Source organism: Hakea prostrata, chromosome 3 (assembly GCF_041222555.1).
Source record: "Hakea prostrata isolate BN-2017 chromosome 3, UWA_Hpros_2, whole genome shotgun sequence".
Taxonomy (NCBI): Eukaryota; Viridiplantae; Streptophyta; class Magnoliopsida; order Proteales; family Proteaceae; genus Hakea; species Hakea prostrata.
Genome location: NC_142602.1, coordinates 33,124,558 through 33,139,074, shown reverse-complemented (window position 1 = coordinate 33,139,074; position 14,517 = coordinate 33,124,558). Strand labels below are relative to the sequence as shown.

General features: G+C 38.0%; 1 pseudogene across 1 annotated transcript; it reads right to left on the bottom strand.

Annotated features, from left to right (window-relative positions):
* Nucleotides 1–4,396: 4,396 nt before the first annotated feature.
* On the bottom strand, nucleotides 4,397–9,414 carry LOC149022130 (protein IQ-DOMAIN 13-like; annotated as a pseudogene). Its single transcript, XR_016172402.1, has 7 exons — nucleotides 9,098–9,414; nucleotides 8,631–8,739; nucleotides 8,357–8,460; nucleotides 7,826–8,248; nucleotides 6,802–7,026; nucleotides 6,433–6,558; nucleotides 4,397–5,396 (listed from the first exon to the last, which is right to left on the bottom strand). The product of XR_016172402.1 is annotated as a protein IQ-DOMAIN 13-like (transcript).
* Nucleotides 9,415–14,517: the final 5,103 nt, after the last annotated feature.

Genomic DNA, 14,517 nt, shown 5'->3' with positions numbered 1-14,517 from the left:
ATTGCAGGCAACTGAAAGATGAAATTGAAAAACTAATATCTTAGGGACAATTGAAGAAGTATGTCCAATCAAACCAAAAACCTTACCAAACACCAATGGAAGGAAGAAAAAGAGCCAGATCCCCAGTTAAGGAGAGAGGTCAGAATCTAAATAGAAATCAATCAAAGAAAAACGAAGGAGTAACGAATGACCTCCTATTTACTAAGCTCACAACTACGAAGGTCCTTACGTTGTAATACAACAAGTAGCCCTCAGTGCTTACAAGTTACGTGATCAAACAATTCCTCCAACGTGGCATACAAGCAACCTCAGGAGATGTTATTAGTAGCCAATTACATAAAAAGAGGGATCTTCTTCCAAATTTTGTATCTTTCAGAATTTTTGTTATGAGCATTCTACATTAATTTTTTCAAGTTTTGTTACATTCAACCTTTTCAAATAGAAATGCAGATTTTTTTCCAGAAGTCTGACAAAAGTCTTGACGAAACTCCAAAAAGAAAACTCAAATTGAACTCCCTGGCTCATAACCATGGGCAGTTCCCAAGATTGAACTCCCTTGCTAGGAAGCACGAGCACGGCCAATTCCCAAATTGAACTCCCGTTGCTCATTAAGCACAGCCAGTTCCCAAATTAAACTCCCGGTGCTCGAACTACGAGCACGGCCAGTTCCCAAATTGAACTCCCTAGCTCATAACCATGGGCAGTTCCCAAGATTGAACTCCCTTGCTCGGAAGCACGAGCATGGCGATTAGTTCCCAAATTGAACTCCCTAGCTCATAACCATGGGCAGTACCTAAGATTGAACTCCCTTGCTTGGAAGCACGAGCACAACCAGTTCCCAAATTGAACTCCCTGGCTCATAACCATGGGCAGTTCCCAAATTGAACTCCCTGGCTCATAACCATGGGCAGTTCCCAAATTGAACTCCCTGGCTCATAACCATGGCCAGTTCCCAAATTGAACTCCTTGGCTCATAACCATGGGCAGTTCCCAAGATTGAACTCCCTGGCTCATAACCATGGCCAGTTCCCAAATTGAACTCCCTGGCTCATAACCATGGGCAGTTCCCAAGATTGAACTCCCTTGCTCGGAAGCACGAGCACGGCCAGTTCCCAAATTTAACTCCCTGGCTCATAACCATGGTCAGTTCCCAAATTTAACTCCTTGGCTCATAACCATAAGCAGATCCCAAGATTGAACTCCCTTGCTCGGAAGCACGAGCACGGCCAATTCCCAAATTGAACTCCCTGGTTCATAACCATGGGCAGTTCCCAAATTGAACTCCCTGACTCATAACCATGGGCAGTTCCCGAGATTGAACCCCCTTCCTCAGAGTCACTAGCACGGTCAGTTCCCAAATTGAACACCGTTGCTCATTGAGCACGGCTAGTTCCCAAATTGAACATCGTTGCTCATTAAGCACGACCAATTCCCAAATTGAACTCTTGGTGCTCGGACCTACGAGCAAGGCAGTTCCCAAATTGAACTCCCTTTCTCACGAGCAAGGCAGTTCCCAAATTGAACTCCCTTTGATCGAAATCACAAAGGAAAACCTTAAGAGACTCCTCTAGACAAGAGTAGTCCTAGAATTTAACCTTACTCGGAAGATAGAACACATGTAGCCCTCATCATCACCCATGATGTTTACTTGCCCGAAAAACATGTACGACAACATTTGAACAGGAAGAGTACAAATATGTTCAGAAAGTAATGCTCACTCATAATCTTGAAGAAGGGCCGTAGAACAACAAGGCCAAAGATCCAAAGCAAAAGACAAACACACATGAGTACAAATAAGTTCAAAAAATTAGTATGATTGAGTCTCCCATGCCGAACATAAAGAAAAATCTAGCATGAGAGGCTGGGGGGCTTGTGTTATGGTCGGGTCAAAACAACACGGTTGAACTCCAAAACAATGAACACTGAAAATTACTCCAAAGACAAAGGTCGGATTCTTCACAAAGCCGACTAGCATGCATGAATTATGTAGTACGAACCAGATACACCGCTTATTGAACAACATGGTTGGGATGACAAACAGGCACAACATATGACCAAACAAAAATACTTATGATAGTGTGCAAATGCATCACGAGCATCGTAGTTACCATGCTCGGAGGAAGGGGTCGAACATATATCTACATATGCTGAGCAGGTAACCATGACAAGTGGCAAAATCTTCAATCAAATAGGAGGACTATCAATGATAATTTAATAACCAAAGAAACAATGAAGAAGACTACAGGATTTATGAAAGGATTAGCATAATGCATGGCCAATACAGGGTCAACCAAACAACTTCAAATGCAAGCTCAAGAGCTCGACCAAGTTGGTGATTCTTCTCGACCACAACCAGTTTGACCAGATCAATGGTTTGAGCACTATGAAAATCCAGACGTTTCACAGCAACCAGTAAATGCGATGCGACAGGAGGGACACGTGGCAACTCCCGCGAGGATTTTGGAAAACGTGCATTGAGAGTCGTGCGTCAATGATGGCTACTCATGATAAAGACGTTACATTTTCCAATGAAACGCATGGTCGAACGGACCAAATATTTGGAGCACGAGAATGACATAATCCCTTGAGCCGAACACCCTGTGCTCGACCTCAATGGATTGGGGGGCTTATGTTAAGAATAAAATTGGTCATTCTGTACATTCCGGTCTAAACTCATGATTGCACGATCCGACCAGGCTTGTTATTTAATATGGCTCGACCATACGGTTCATGGTAGGACCGACCACAATGTCAAGAGTATCCGACCTTCATGTTTAGGGAACCTGACAAAGGTAAACTCATATCATCTATCAACTTGATGTAAAGACAAGTTAGGTAAAGAACTCTTCATAGAGTTACTTTCCTAGAACAACTCATCTTAGAGTCATATTCCGAATTTAACTCTACTATCTTACACTATATAAACACCTCAGGTAAACATAATGAAAGGGGGGGAGGGGGAGGATTTCATATTTTGTGTGATCAATTACTTAAATTCTCTATTGAGTAGTTGTGATCATATCACATTGGTATTGACTTGCTCGTCTGAGACGTACCTCGACCACACAAGGTCGAGCTTGTGTTTTGCAAGAACGTGACAAGGAAGGACGAGCATGATTCATGACATGGAAGGACAAGCAGGATTTTGTATCAACAATTATAATTGTTCCCAATCATTGAAATCTGGCTACTCTTATATGAGATAAGTCCATTTTTATTTCTATTTTCTCCCCAATTGAAAGAAAGCTACGTTTACTAAGGAACACATACAAATACCCACAAAGCTTCCAACAAATTTGCTCATCACTCATTCTTGGTTTTTAATTAAAAAAAAAAAAAAAGAGAAAAAAACATGGTAAAAAAGAGAATAGCTCAAGCTCTGGCTTTCTTTCTCTACTTTGTCTTGGACACAAAGAGGAAGAAGGCAAGACCGATTGATTAGGTGACAATGGATATACTGCCAACTAAGAACCATAGAACTTCTCAGACAAAGATTTAAATTTTACAAAATCGGTTTGATTTTTTCATAGTGTCTGGCCCACTTTACGTGTGTACCTTGACTAATCTTATGGGGGAGAAATCAGCTCCAAGGAGATACAAACTCTTAACCTTATTTTTTTATTTAATAAAAGTTATTAACCTTATTTATGAAGTGTTGGTCATTACTGTTGAAGTATTTAAATTATATCCAACTTATGTTTTGATAAAATACATCAAATTGGTTACAATCAACAGTGGAATGGGCCTCATGGAATTGAAGAGTTGTTAATTATAGAACTTAGTACTTATTGTTTTGTTATTTAAAAAATAATAATAAAGAATTTGATAGCTCTGACTAAGGGTGGTTGGACTACTTATTTTACATATAGCCTCAAGGAGATTAGAACTATTAATCTCCTAGTGCTACCTATAAAAAGATACCAGCCGGAAAAAGTAATTTTGCAGCCGAGACTACTTGGCTGGACTCATGGCCGTCAAGGATGAGATTCATTTTGATCCCGGTGGATTACCTCCTCCGTTGGAGAATATAATTCAAAATGGAGCAGCTGGAAAATTTTATATGAGAATGTAAATTTATGTAATTACTATTTTATCTAACACAAGCTCCCTATTTCAAATAATAATAATAATAATACTAATTGGAAATAACAGTTTAGGTATTCCAAAATAGATATTCGATGCATAATACTTAAACCTGCAACAACAAAAAAAAAATGTATAATACTTTAAGCAACCTTGTGGTTAAACTCGAAATTTTATATTTACCAACTGAGCCACCTCTTGGTATTATATTCGGTCTTTTTTGTCATCTTGGATACCCGTGCCTAAATAAAGGGCAGTCGTAGTTAACTCTTTCGTACACTATTCGACACCATCAATCAAATACACTGATATATAGTCTGATCGATATACATCAAACCCCATATTACCTTATATTGATTCTCAAATGTTTCAATCCAATAACATTTATTATTATCACACTATAGAACTAAAAAATCCTATATATTATATCTAAAAATCTTAATTAAAGCACTCTTTCCACACTCCATCCCCAAAAAAAAAAAGAAAAATAAAATAAAATACTGTAAGAATACAAAAGAAAAATGAAACCATGATCACACAAATCGTTTGAATGGTTTCCTGTTTCCAAGTCCAACAGGCAAAGAAAGAGTAGAATCCATACTCAAATTATCCATAGACTGCATAGTATGGTTCTTCTGTAACATTCTGTGAGAGCTTGAATCTTTGCTTGAGAATACCTTGTTCCACCTCAATGACCCAATGCTTTGTGATAGAGGAAATGAAAGACGCCTTTTCCTGTCATTACTTGAACCCAATTCCATCTCCCTCTCCTTCATGTTGGTGTTTGCCATTCTCGCCTTTGCTTTTGCAGAAACAGTTGGAACCATATAATTTGGAACTGAAAATGCTGGACAGCTTGTAAGGCTAGCATCATCTCTCAAAGGCGTATCATCAAGTGATAATCCGGGCAGCAGCAGCAGCAGCAGCAGCACCTGTCTTCCTTGGTTTTGCATGCTTCATCACTGGTGTTGTTGCTGTTGTTGTTGTTGCCGATGCTGTTGTTCTATTATTAGCAGCAGTAGCAGCAGTAGCAGCAGTGGTGACAACTGATTTTGAAGATCTGGGTGTGAGTTGTGTTTCATTGTGACTTGATGGTGGTCGTCGGAGGTTAGAAGAGTCTGGAAGTGGAAGGGGCGAGGAGGTGTTAATTGATGGCTTATTTGATCAGCTCGGAATGATTGTATTGTGGAAGAATGGATTTCAGAAGGATATCCAGGAAGTTCTCTTTCTACCCAGTTCCACCACCATGGAACTCCACCAGACCTAATATCCACAAGGGCTGCCTTTGCTGAATTTGGTGTTGCCTTCCACAGCTGTTTATGGCACCAAATAGTCAAATACATGTTAACAAGCATCATATCACAGCCATTATAAACATCATTGATGTAGTTTAGATGCATAGACTTGTAGGGTGGTTGAAGGTTTAGAAGGGTAAGGTTATATTATACATGCATGACAAATATGAAAGGCAATTCCATTTAAATTTACCATATATCTTACGTGTATGAACAAGGATCAGTTAGAGAGTTAAGGATAGAGGAAAGAAGTGTTGCGAGTAAATATGTGGACATAATTAAAATATGTATGATGGTTTAGTGACAAGTATAAGAACAGCGAAGGCATAAATGTTTGAGCTAGCACAGCCACGTACAATAGACGCCTGTAAATGCTCCTGTACGAAAAAGTGATATAATCCAGACTCAATGAATTAGAAGAACTAGGGGCAGATCTAAGAAAACCTTAGAGAAGTGATGAGAAAGGATACGCATAGCTTAGACTTTGTATCTAGTATGACCTTAAATAGAGCTGATTGGTAGGCAATAATCCATGTAGCTGATCCCATTTAGTTGGGACAAGGCTTATGGTTGTTGTTGTGGTACTCTACATGCATGATAAATATATGTGATGTATGGTATTATGTTAAGGACTAAAAAAATGCAAGGTGTAGGGGGGCAAGTTTGGCCTTGATAGTCCAAACCCGCCCTAACCCACCCAAAGCCCGATTATATTCGGGCAAAAAATTATGGCCTCAAAGGCATGTCAAGACCGGCTCACGGTGTGCCAAATTAGGGACAGGGCTAGTTGAGGGTTGAGTGCTCGGCCTGCTCCAACCCATAGTTACCGTCTTATAGGTGATCTTTTACTAAATTTAGGGAAATAGTATGAAATCATCAACTATTTAATCATTTTATTGTTTTAGGGTTAGAGTCAGAATTAAATGTTAAACCTAGTTTGACCTAGCGGGGTCTGGATCGACCAAGAGTAGGCTAGCTAGGGTATTTAGGGTAAAGGACAAGGGTTTTAAAAAGCCCAGCCAAATGCAAACCTATTGTAATGCTAGCCTAATACCTGGTTTGAATATGCATAGGCTAAAGCCCTTTCTCGCTTGATTACAGCTTCCACCTTTCTCTGGAGTCTTGCTTCTTCTTCCTCTTTTGTCAGCTGGCTATCGTCCCAGTCTTCTTGCTGTCTTGCCTGAGAATCAACAAAAATACCCCATAATCTAAATAAAAACTTGCTCTTAAGAGGGAAAGAACACAAAGAGATGCAATCGAATCACATAAAGGAATTTACACTAGAACTCAATTTATTTCTTATCTTTGTAGCCATCCAAGTATAAACTAGTATGCAATGGATTAAAAATAAGTTTTTTGGACTCAAATACCATTAGATCAAAGGAATGAGAGAGAGAGAGAGAGAGAGAGAGAGAGAACTGACTGATGCTAGGGTGGTGCTCCACTTGGCCAAGCTGTTGCTTTCAAGCTCTCTGTCACCCTTGTTAGTGTCCAGCATTTGTATCCTTCTGGACTGTATTTGATTTTGCACCCTCACAAGGAGTTGCATCTGTTTCATGGCATTCATGGTTTGCCTTTTGATACTCTGCCCACGCATTACTCCCTGAAGTCTCACCAGCCCTTTCAGTGCTCTGAAGCTCCTCCGAGCCTGCAATAATCATAAAACAAAAACATTTTCTTAAGTAACCTTGTAATTACATGTTTACCTGCAACTTCATTGTTGTTGTGAAGACTAGTTTTCATCATGTGAAATGTTTTGAAGCTTAAACACGTTCAAATGGTGTCAATTGGTTTGGTTTCCATTCTTTTATTTTGATTTTGATTCACTTTAAGATACCAGTCAAAATCCAACAAAAGCATGTTTTACAAAATCAGAAGAAACAAATACAATTCAAAATCAAACCGATTTAATTGAATTCAATTTTAAACGGCAAGATTTGATTTAGTTTGGAGAGGTCAAAATCAAACCAATCTCCTCTGAAGTTGGTCGGATTTCATGATTCTTGGGTTGATGGGTCCAAGTCTTGTTCTGGTCACTGGTGGGGGAAAACGTGAATCTTAAGTTTACCTGGGTCTTCAAGTCTTCATGCAATTATTAATTGAACCGGGTTTGGCCCAGAACAATACTTAAACTGTTGGGTCTTCTTGTCTGGGTTAGACTTGGTTCATTGTTCTCAAAACCACGGTTGAACCAGAAAAAACCGGAACCCAACTCCATGGACCCATGGCCACCCTGGTTGATACTGATATTGGTGAGTAAGCTCAACCACCAACATCACCACCTGGGACAGCTTCTATTAATCAAATCAAGCACCAACCAGTTCTGGGCAACTTTCTATTAATCAAATAAAGCAACAATCAATTCTGGGCAAGATTTTGTTTATCAAATCAATCACCTAATTTGTTTGCTTTATATGGGAAGAAAAGTATAGATTTGAACTACTCACCATAAACCCTCTAAAAGCTGCTTGAATCTTGATGGCTGAAACTTGATGATTCATTGTTGGTGAGATGATAATTGAGTTATGCCCAATGACTTCTTTATGGTGATGATTACTAACAGCCCTAGAAGGCATTGGATCAGATGGCTTCCTCTGATGTTGTTCATTGGACACTGGAGGCGGAGGCGGCAGGAGAGCCAGCGGCAGCGGCGGCGGCGGCGCCTCTAGCCTTGGTGGTTGCTCAGATGACACTTCTGGGAATTTTATAGGCACTATCTGTAGCTCTCTTTCAGCATCCAGGAGTATTTGTTCAATGCTACTTGGCTCTCTGTTGAGGCCAAGAATGAATGAATTGCTGCCATCTCCACTATGCCTAAGTCTCCCCAACCCCCACTTTTTTTTCTTGGGACTTTTCAACTTCTCTGATCCCTGAAGCCACCAGAAAACCCATTTTTATCATCAATTTACACAAGGGGGAAGGAACTAAAAGATGATTTTCAATTCAATTTTAACTACAAAGATAAGATTTCAGCTTACAAAATCATCCAACTTCTCTTTAGAATTTGATGCAAATACCCTCTTGATTGCGGAGAACCAACTTGGTTTCTTTCCCATTTTGCTTGCAGCATTAGTTTCTTGCCCTGGAAAATTGAAGAAGATCAGCTACTTAACTCATTCGATTCTTCAATTACCTTTGGTATACTAAAATTGAAATCACTGAAGAAGAATTCAAAAGTTTCTTGTGACAAAACACTAACATCAAACAAAAAATTGAAGAGAATATGATAATATTTTAAGGAAGAAATTATACCTTAACCCTAGAGCTTCAAGCCCCTTTTTGCAGAGACTAATTCTTGAATATGATGGAAGGAGAAGGAAGTAGGTGTGTTCCAAGCTTTTCAAAAGCTGCTACTCCTATTCTTAGTAAGAAACAAGAGAGAAGAGAAAATCTTAATTAACCTTCATGATGCACAGATTTCAAGATAGAACAACTAATTCAAAACATTTGAAGAGAACAAAAGAGAATAAAACCAAAACCCCAAATTAAGTTTCCATCTTGGACTTGACAACAACTGCAAATTAATTTCTGAAGTTCAGATTTTATCATATATAAAGCAATTGATCATCCCGAGAGCACAGAAACAGTTACCAGAAATAGAAAAATGATAAAATTCAGTTGGAACTTGGAAGATTATCTCATCTTTTCTCTTGGGATCAGAGAAACCGAGCAGCTAGAATTAACCAGATAAGAGAAGAAATGAATTAGAAAACAAATACCTTAAATGATCTCACTTATATCTTCCAGTTTCTTGAAAAAAGCTGTTTCTTAAGAAGAAAATATGGAAGGAGATGTAAATCAGAACTCTCCCTCCTTCCTTCCATTGCTATACCAAATGCTTCTTCTCTGCTTCTCTGCTTTTCATATTCATTGTTAATGTTTCTCTTTCCTCCTCTTCTCCTTTTGAACTTTGAATCTGGTTCTGCCTTGTAAGGTCTGGAGTCTACTTTTTCTTCTCTACCTTTTACCTTTTCTGTTGATGAGGAGGTGGATTTATAATTTTCTTTCTTTGTGTTTGATGATGAAGGTGGTGACCACTTTTTCACTCCATGGTTTCCAATCAACTTTACTTTAGAATGAAGCCTTCTTGACAGAAATGCCCCATAAGAAAAGGTACAAGTATATGCAACGGATAGTTAAGAAAGCTGGGGTAAACAGCAAAACTAATGATCAAACTATTACCCCATTATTATAAATTCTGATCAGATGATACCCATTATGAGAAATTTGTGATATACCCGTGTTGGATACGATCCAACGGTGTAATGGGTAAAAATCTTTAACGCTATCTATAAATACTAGCTGAAAGCAACGGTCGATATATGAGATTACCTTATAATGGTACAGTGGGTCTTCCAGAAAAACCCATTTGCTGTAACTATCATGTTGTCTATAAATACTAGTCGAAAGCAGCAATCTCGGTATTCCAATCTAGAAACCGAAGATATAAAGCTTTTAAGTGTATTATAGAAGTTCTTATTGGTTAGGTTGATTTTTTTTATGCTTTTACATATTCAACATGTTTTTCTTCTCATGCCCTGAAGTTTTAGGTTGAGCATTTTGGTCAACAAAGACAAAGAGGTATAGTAGATGAGAATTCTATCCTTTAAATTTTTAATCCTCCATTTATCTTAATCTCTAGTCTAGAATCATGATTCGTGATGCATTCAGATTCAACAGTCTTTGTTTTACAATTGCTAATTAATTTTCAAACGATAATGTCTCTAAGGTTTGTCCATTCTAAATCAGCCATACATTTGTACTTCCAAAATGAGACAGTTCTTCAATCATAAAGAGAGACGAAATTCTACCCATAAGAAAAATGTTGCCTCCCAAATACATTAAAGGAAAAAAGAATGTTTTTAAGATGTTTGATAATATTTTCCTTCCAGCACATTTAAGAAGAAGTTCATATCTCATCAGATAAGTCTTTTAGAAATGTATGATGAAAAGACATAAAAATTGTATTATCCACTACCTTCAATCCTGCCTCTTAAAAAACTTATCATGAAAGAAATTAAATCTTATTAATTTAAAAAACATTAAAATTTTCAAACCTTTTCACTCTTCAACTTGGTTTAAAACATAATAATATCTCAAGGTTCTTTTCATATTTATTAATTGCAACTTCATTGGTTGCTGTTGCAATGGTTTTAGGTAAGCTAGTTTTGATGAGCACATAATTATAAGGTGTTCAAATTGAATTCTTCATATTAATGATTGGCCTATTAACTTAGGTCACTAGATGTGTTTTTGAGGGGTTGGTCCAAGTGGTAAGCAACTTGATCCGCTTAAGCAAGGTTTCGGTATTGAAACCTTGTGGATGCAAAAAATCCCCATTGGGAGAATCACCCACCGCAGCCAGGTGTGCGACCTGGGTCAAACACCGGATTAGTCAAGGCAAAGCCTTGGAAATTAAGGTTGGCAACCAAAAAAAAAAAAGTGTTTTTGATACGGAAAAGTATGAAGAAACCAGGTTCTTCCTCGGTTTAACTCTTGACCCCGGTCGAAGCGATCTGACCGAACCAGGTTCGAATGAATAGGGTTTAAGGGTAGTGTGCTAAGGAAGAAACCTTTCACGTTCAGAAGGCTTGCACACGCCCCAAGAATTTCGGGATGGATAACCCACCAAGAGGAGGTTATTAGCGCTCATGGAAGCAGGCGATCGTGCAAACTGGGGTAACTGCCACACCCGCAACAAAGGATAGTGTGATCAAAGGAAGTTGTCCATCACCCCATGATCGGGTCTAACCGTAAAGATTTGACGGCTACCAGAAGGAGGCTCGAGCGAGTTCAACAAACAGGATTAGAAGGTAAAAACTGTATAAGTGATAACCTACATACAAAGAAAGTAACTGAATCGTATTCCCAGTAATTGTATTCAAACTTTTGCTTTACAATTATCCAAAGCCTTTGTGATCAGTTCATCAACTGACTTAGCCTTCAGAGATGACCTCCCGACCCCCACGGTAAGGATCACATCTGACGATTGTTTTATAAGTCATTCATCAATGATCTAAGAGCTGAGCAGATTTTGGACGCATCAATTTTCAACAGAGTGATGATAACTTTTTAGATAGAAATAGTAAGATTAAAGAGATCTTAGAATATTTATCATTTTACAACTAGCCTGATGACGCAAAAAACTTAAGTCTTTTTTTTTTTTTTTTCATTTGATCTGATATTTCAAATTTATTTGATTGATATGATAGACAATAATAAGTCAAAGGTTTTGATTTTCAAAATCTTACCTGTGACGCGTCAATAGCAGCCAATTCAACGCATGTAAGGAATTAGAATTCCGTGACATTCATGAAATTGAATATTGCGATTTAGACCATAAATTGAACCGGTGAAACATTATCACCATATGTAGGAGGCTCTATTTGGAGTTGCGTGAAAATCATGAAAATTTTTAATCTCAAGAGTCTCCTGAATTGCGTGACATTCTTAACCTCTGCTTTTCCATCATCAACTCCAATAATCACACGTAGTTACATGATTTGCATTTATATTTTATGGCATCGTTTGTTTGCTGAATTTGAAGTGTAGTAGAAAAAAAAATTAGTGAAAAAAGTAAAGTTTTTCAAAAAATTCCATTCATGTTTTATTTAGTTCAATAGAGTAAAGAATCAAGCTTTTTTCAATTAAGAGAGCCTGTCTGCTCACTTGACATGTTATTTTTTCACACTCCATCCATTTTAAAAGTCCCACAAATTTATTGGAACTTTGTAAAAAAGTGACAGATATAATAAAAATGGGATCTATATTTGCAACTTGATGTGTCTCAGTTTTGATCGTGATTCCGACTAAGTTGCACGAGCTCTCGAATGCTTTCCGGTGGTCAGAGACAATGAGTTCTACAAGAAAGGCTAGACGCGGACCGATTAGGATGCTAGGCAACCGCCTCCGATGGCTAAGTCAGATAGTGATCAGGTTAAGATCCCGTGCTAGAGCTACGTAGGAGTTTTCTCAGAATCAGTTGGTTTTTCACCAGAGGGGTGAGTCCTTGTTTAAATAATGTACGGGTTACCTATTCAGGGATGGGCAAGCTTCCCCGACGGTGGCCGTTAGATCTGCCTAGACTGCGCTCTTTCATCAATTATTCCATTTAATCATCTTTGTAGTTGATTTTCTATCCAGGTCATTGTTGCCATATAGGTACAATGTAACTGACGCTCAGTAAAGATCAATTTTCTATAATTATGTATAAATATAGAAGGATTCAAGTTTGACCCTAATGGCCCGTACCTAACCTAATCTGGTCATATCAGGGTCAACATTCTACTAAGACAAATTATAGCAAAATGTCATGCCAACCTAGCCCTACCACCCAATGGTGATATTTGGTAATTATAAGACAGTAATATAAAATTATAGATAATTTATTATTCTGTGATTAGAATCAAGGTCAACATTGGCTGTTTGACTCAAGCCTCTTCAACTTGACAGGGTCACTGTTTTAAAAAACCAAGCCAAACAACCTAGTTGGAGCAATAGTCCAAATCAGGAGCTGATCCTAATGAACAAATTGAAACAAGAATTTGATAAAACCTGAAACCAATTCGAACCAAAATTGAACTCTCCTGACTGATTTGATTTTCAAATTCACTATTTCCACATTGAACCGGTACAAACAAACCGGCTGAATTCCTAATCACAAAAAGAGAATAACGCATTCAAACAGAATTTAATCTAACGATTACTTCTTTAGTTTGGAATTCAAGTCCATCCGCTTGACCATTTTCTGTTATTTAAGGATTGAAGTTGAAAAACAGAATTGAATCTAAGATGAGTCTTTAAGCAAATAAGAAATATTTTCAAGAGAAAGCATTCTTTTCTTGTGAGACAAAGTGGCCTTGAAATTGTGCCAAGGCTAGTCGATTTCAAATATGAAAATAGAACAGAAGAAACAGACCAAATTATACTTGAATGATTTGGGTCCACTAAAAAACACAAGAAACAAGAATGCTGTCATTCAATCCCAAAATGGAAACAGATGCAATCCCAATTTTTTCACAAGATGTTCCCACCCATCTTTCTAGTTCAACCACCAATTTGATGAAACACAAGTTTTTTAAGAATGACACATTTCTCGATGCACTTTCTTCCCCTTTAGCTTCCTGGGGATGGAAATCGTTGCTTAAAGCTAGGGACCTTTTACGACATGACCTGTTTCTTCAAATTGGGGACGGTACTCTAGTTAGTCCATGGAATCTCAATTGGGTACCAAATCAACCCTTAGACTTGGGTTGCTTTCCAGCCGCCTATCAACCCTTAGACTTACTGATGAGTTCGTTTCGGACTCTCTTATCCGGACAATATCTTGACCTCATCTGTTCGGTAGTTTGTTACGAAAAAAAAACATGATTGTTCTTGATGACTGATCTCCATAGTTATCTATTATGGTCAAACCATTCGCCAATTGTGCCTGCTCGGTTTACCATCGGATGTTGGTTGAACTGAACCGTGGTCGGTCCAAATTGGATATTAACAGAATTTTTTTTTTTAAATGAGGTTCATCCGGGCCAGCTTACACGCACCACGATTACATCCTCAAATGAGCTTTTTATATAATTAATGCCACCGAATGGGTGGGAACCCAAGACCTCCCCTAAGGAGATTGAGCCTTTAACAGAAACTATTTCAATGTTTTAATCTCGAATTATAATTGTGATCCGCGAATCATTATGCTAATGAATCGAAGTGTAATACATTTATTATAATCCTTTTTCCTTTTTTTTTTTGGGTTGGATAAAAGTGGAATTTGCTATAATCACTGATATTCATTCTGACGAAATGGTGGGTGTGAGTGGATGTGGTATGACGTAGGACGGTGGAAAAAGGAATAAATTTAAGTGAAATTTTGACTAATCCTATGAATCAAACAAAGAAGATTTAGAGAGAGAATTTAAATATATAGAAGATTCAAAGCAACAAACACGAGCATCAGCCACCATAAATCATAATCCTTTCATTCTGAATACAAAATAATTATCCATTTTGGCATAATAATAGATGAAATGAAAGGTGCCAAGAGCTTTGAGACAGCTAGCTGCTTGAGAATTGAGATGAGAATGAGATGCTTGGTGTTGGTGGTTGACAAAATTGAAAGTAGTTAACCAAAGTCACCTAAGTA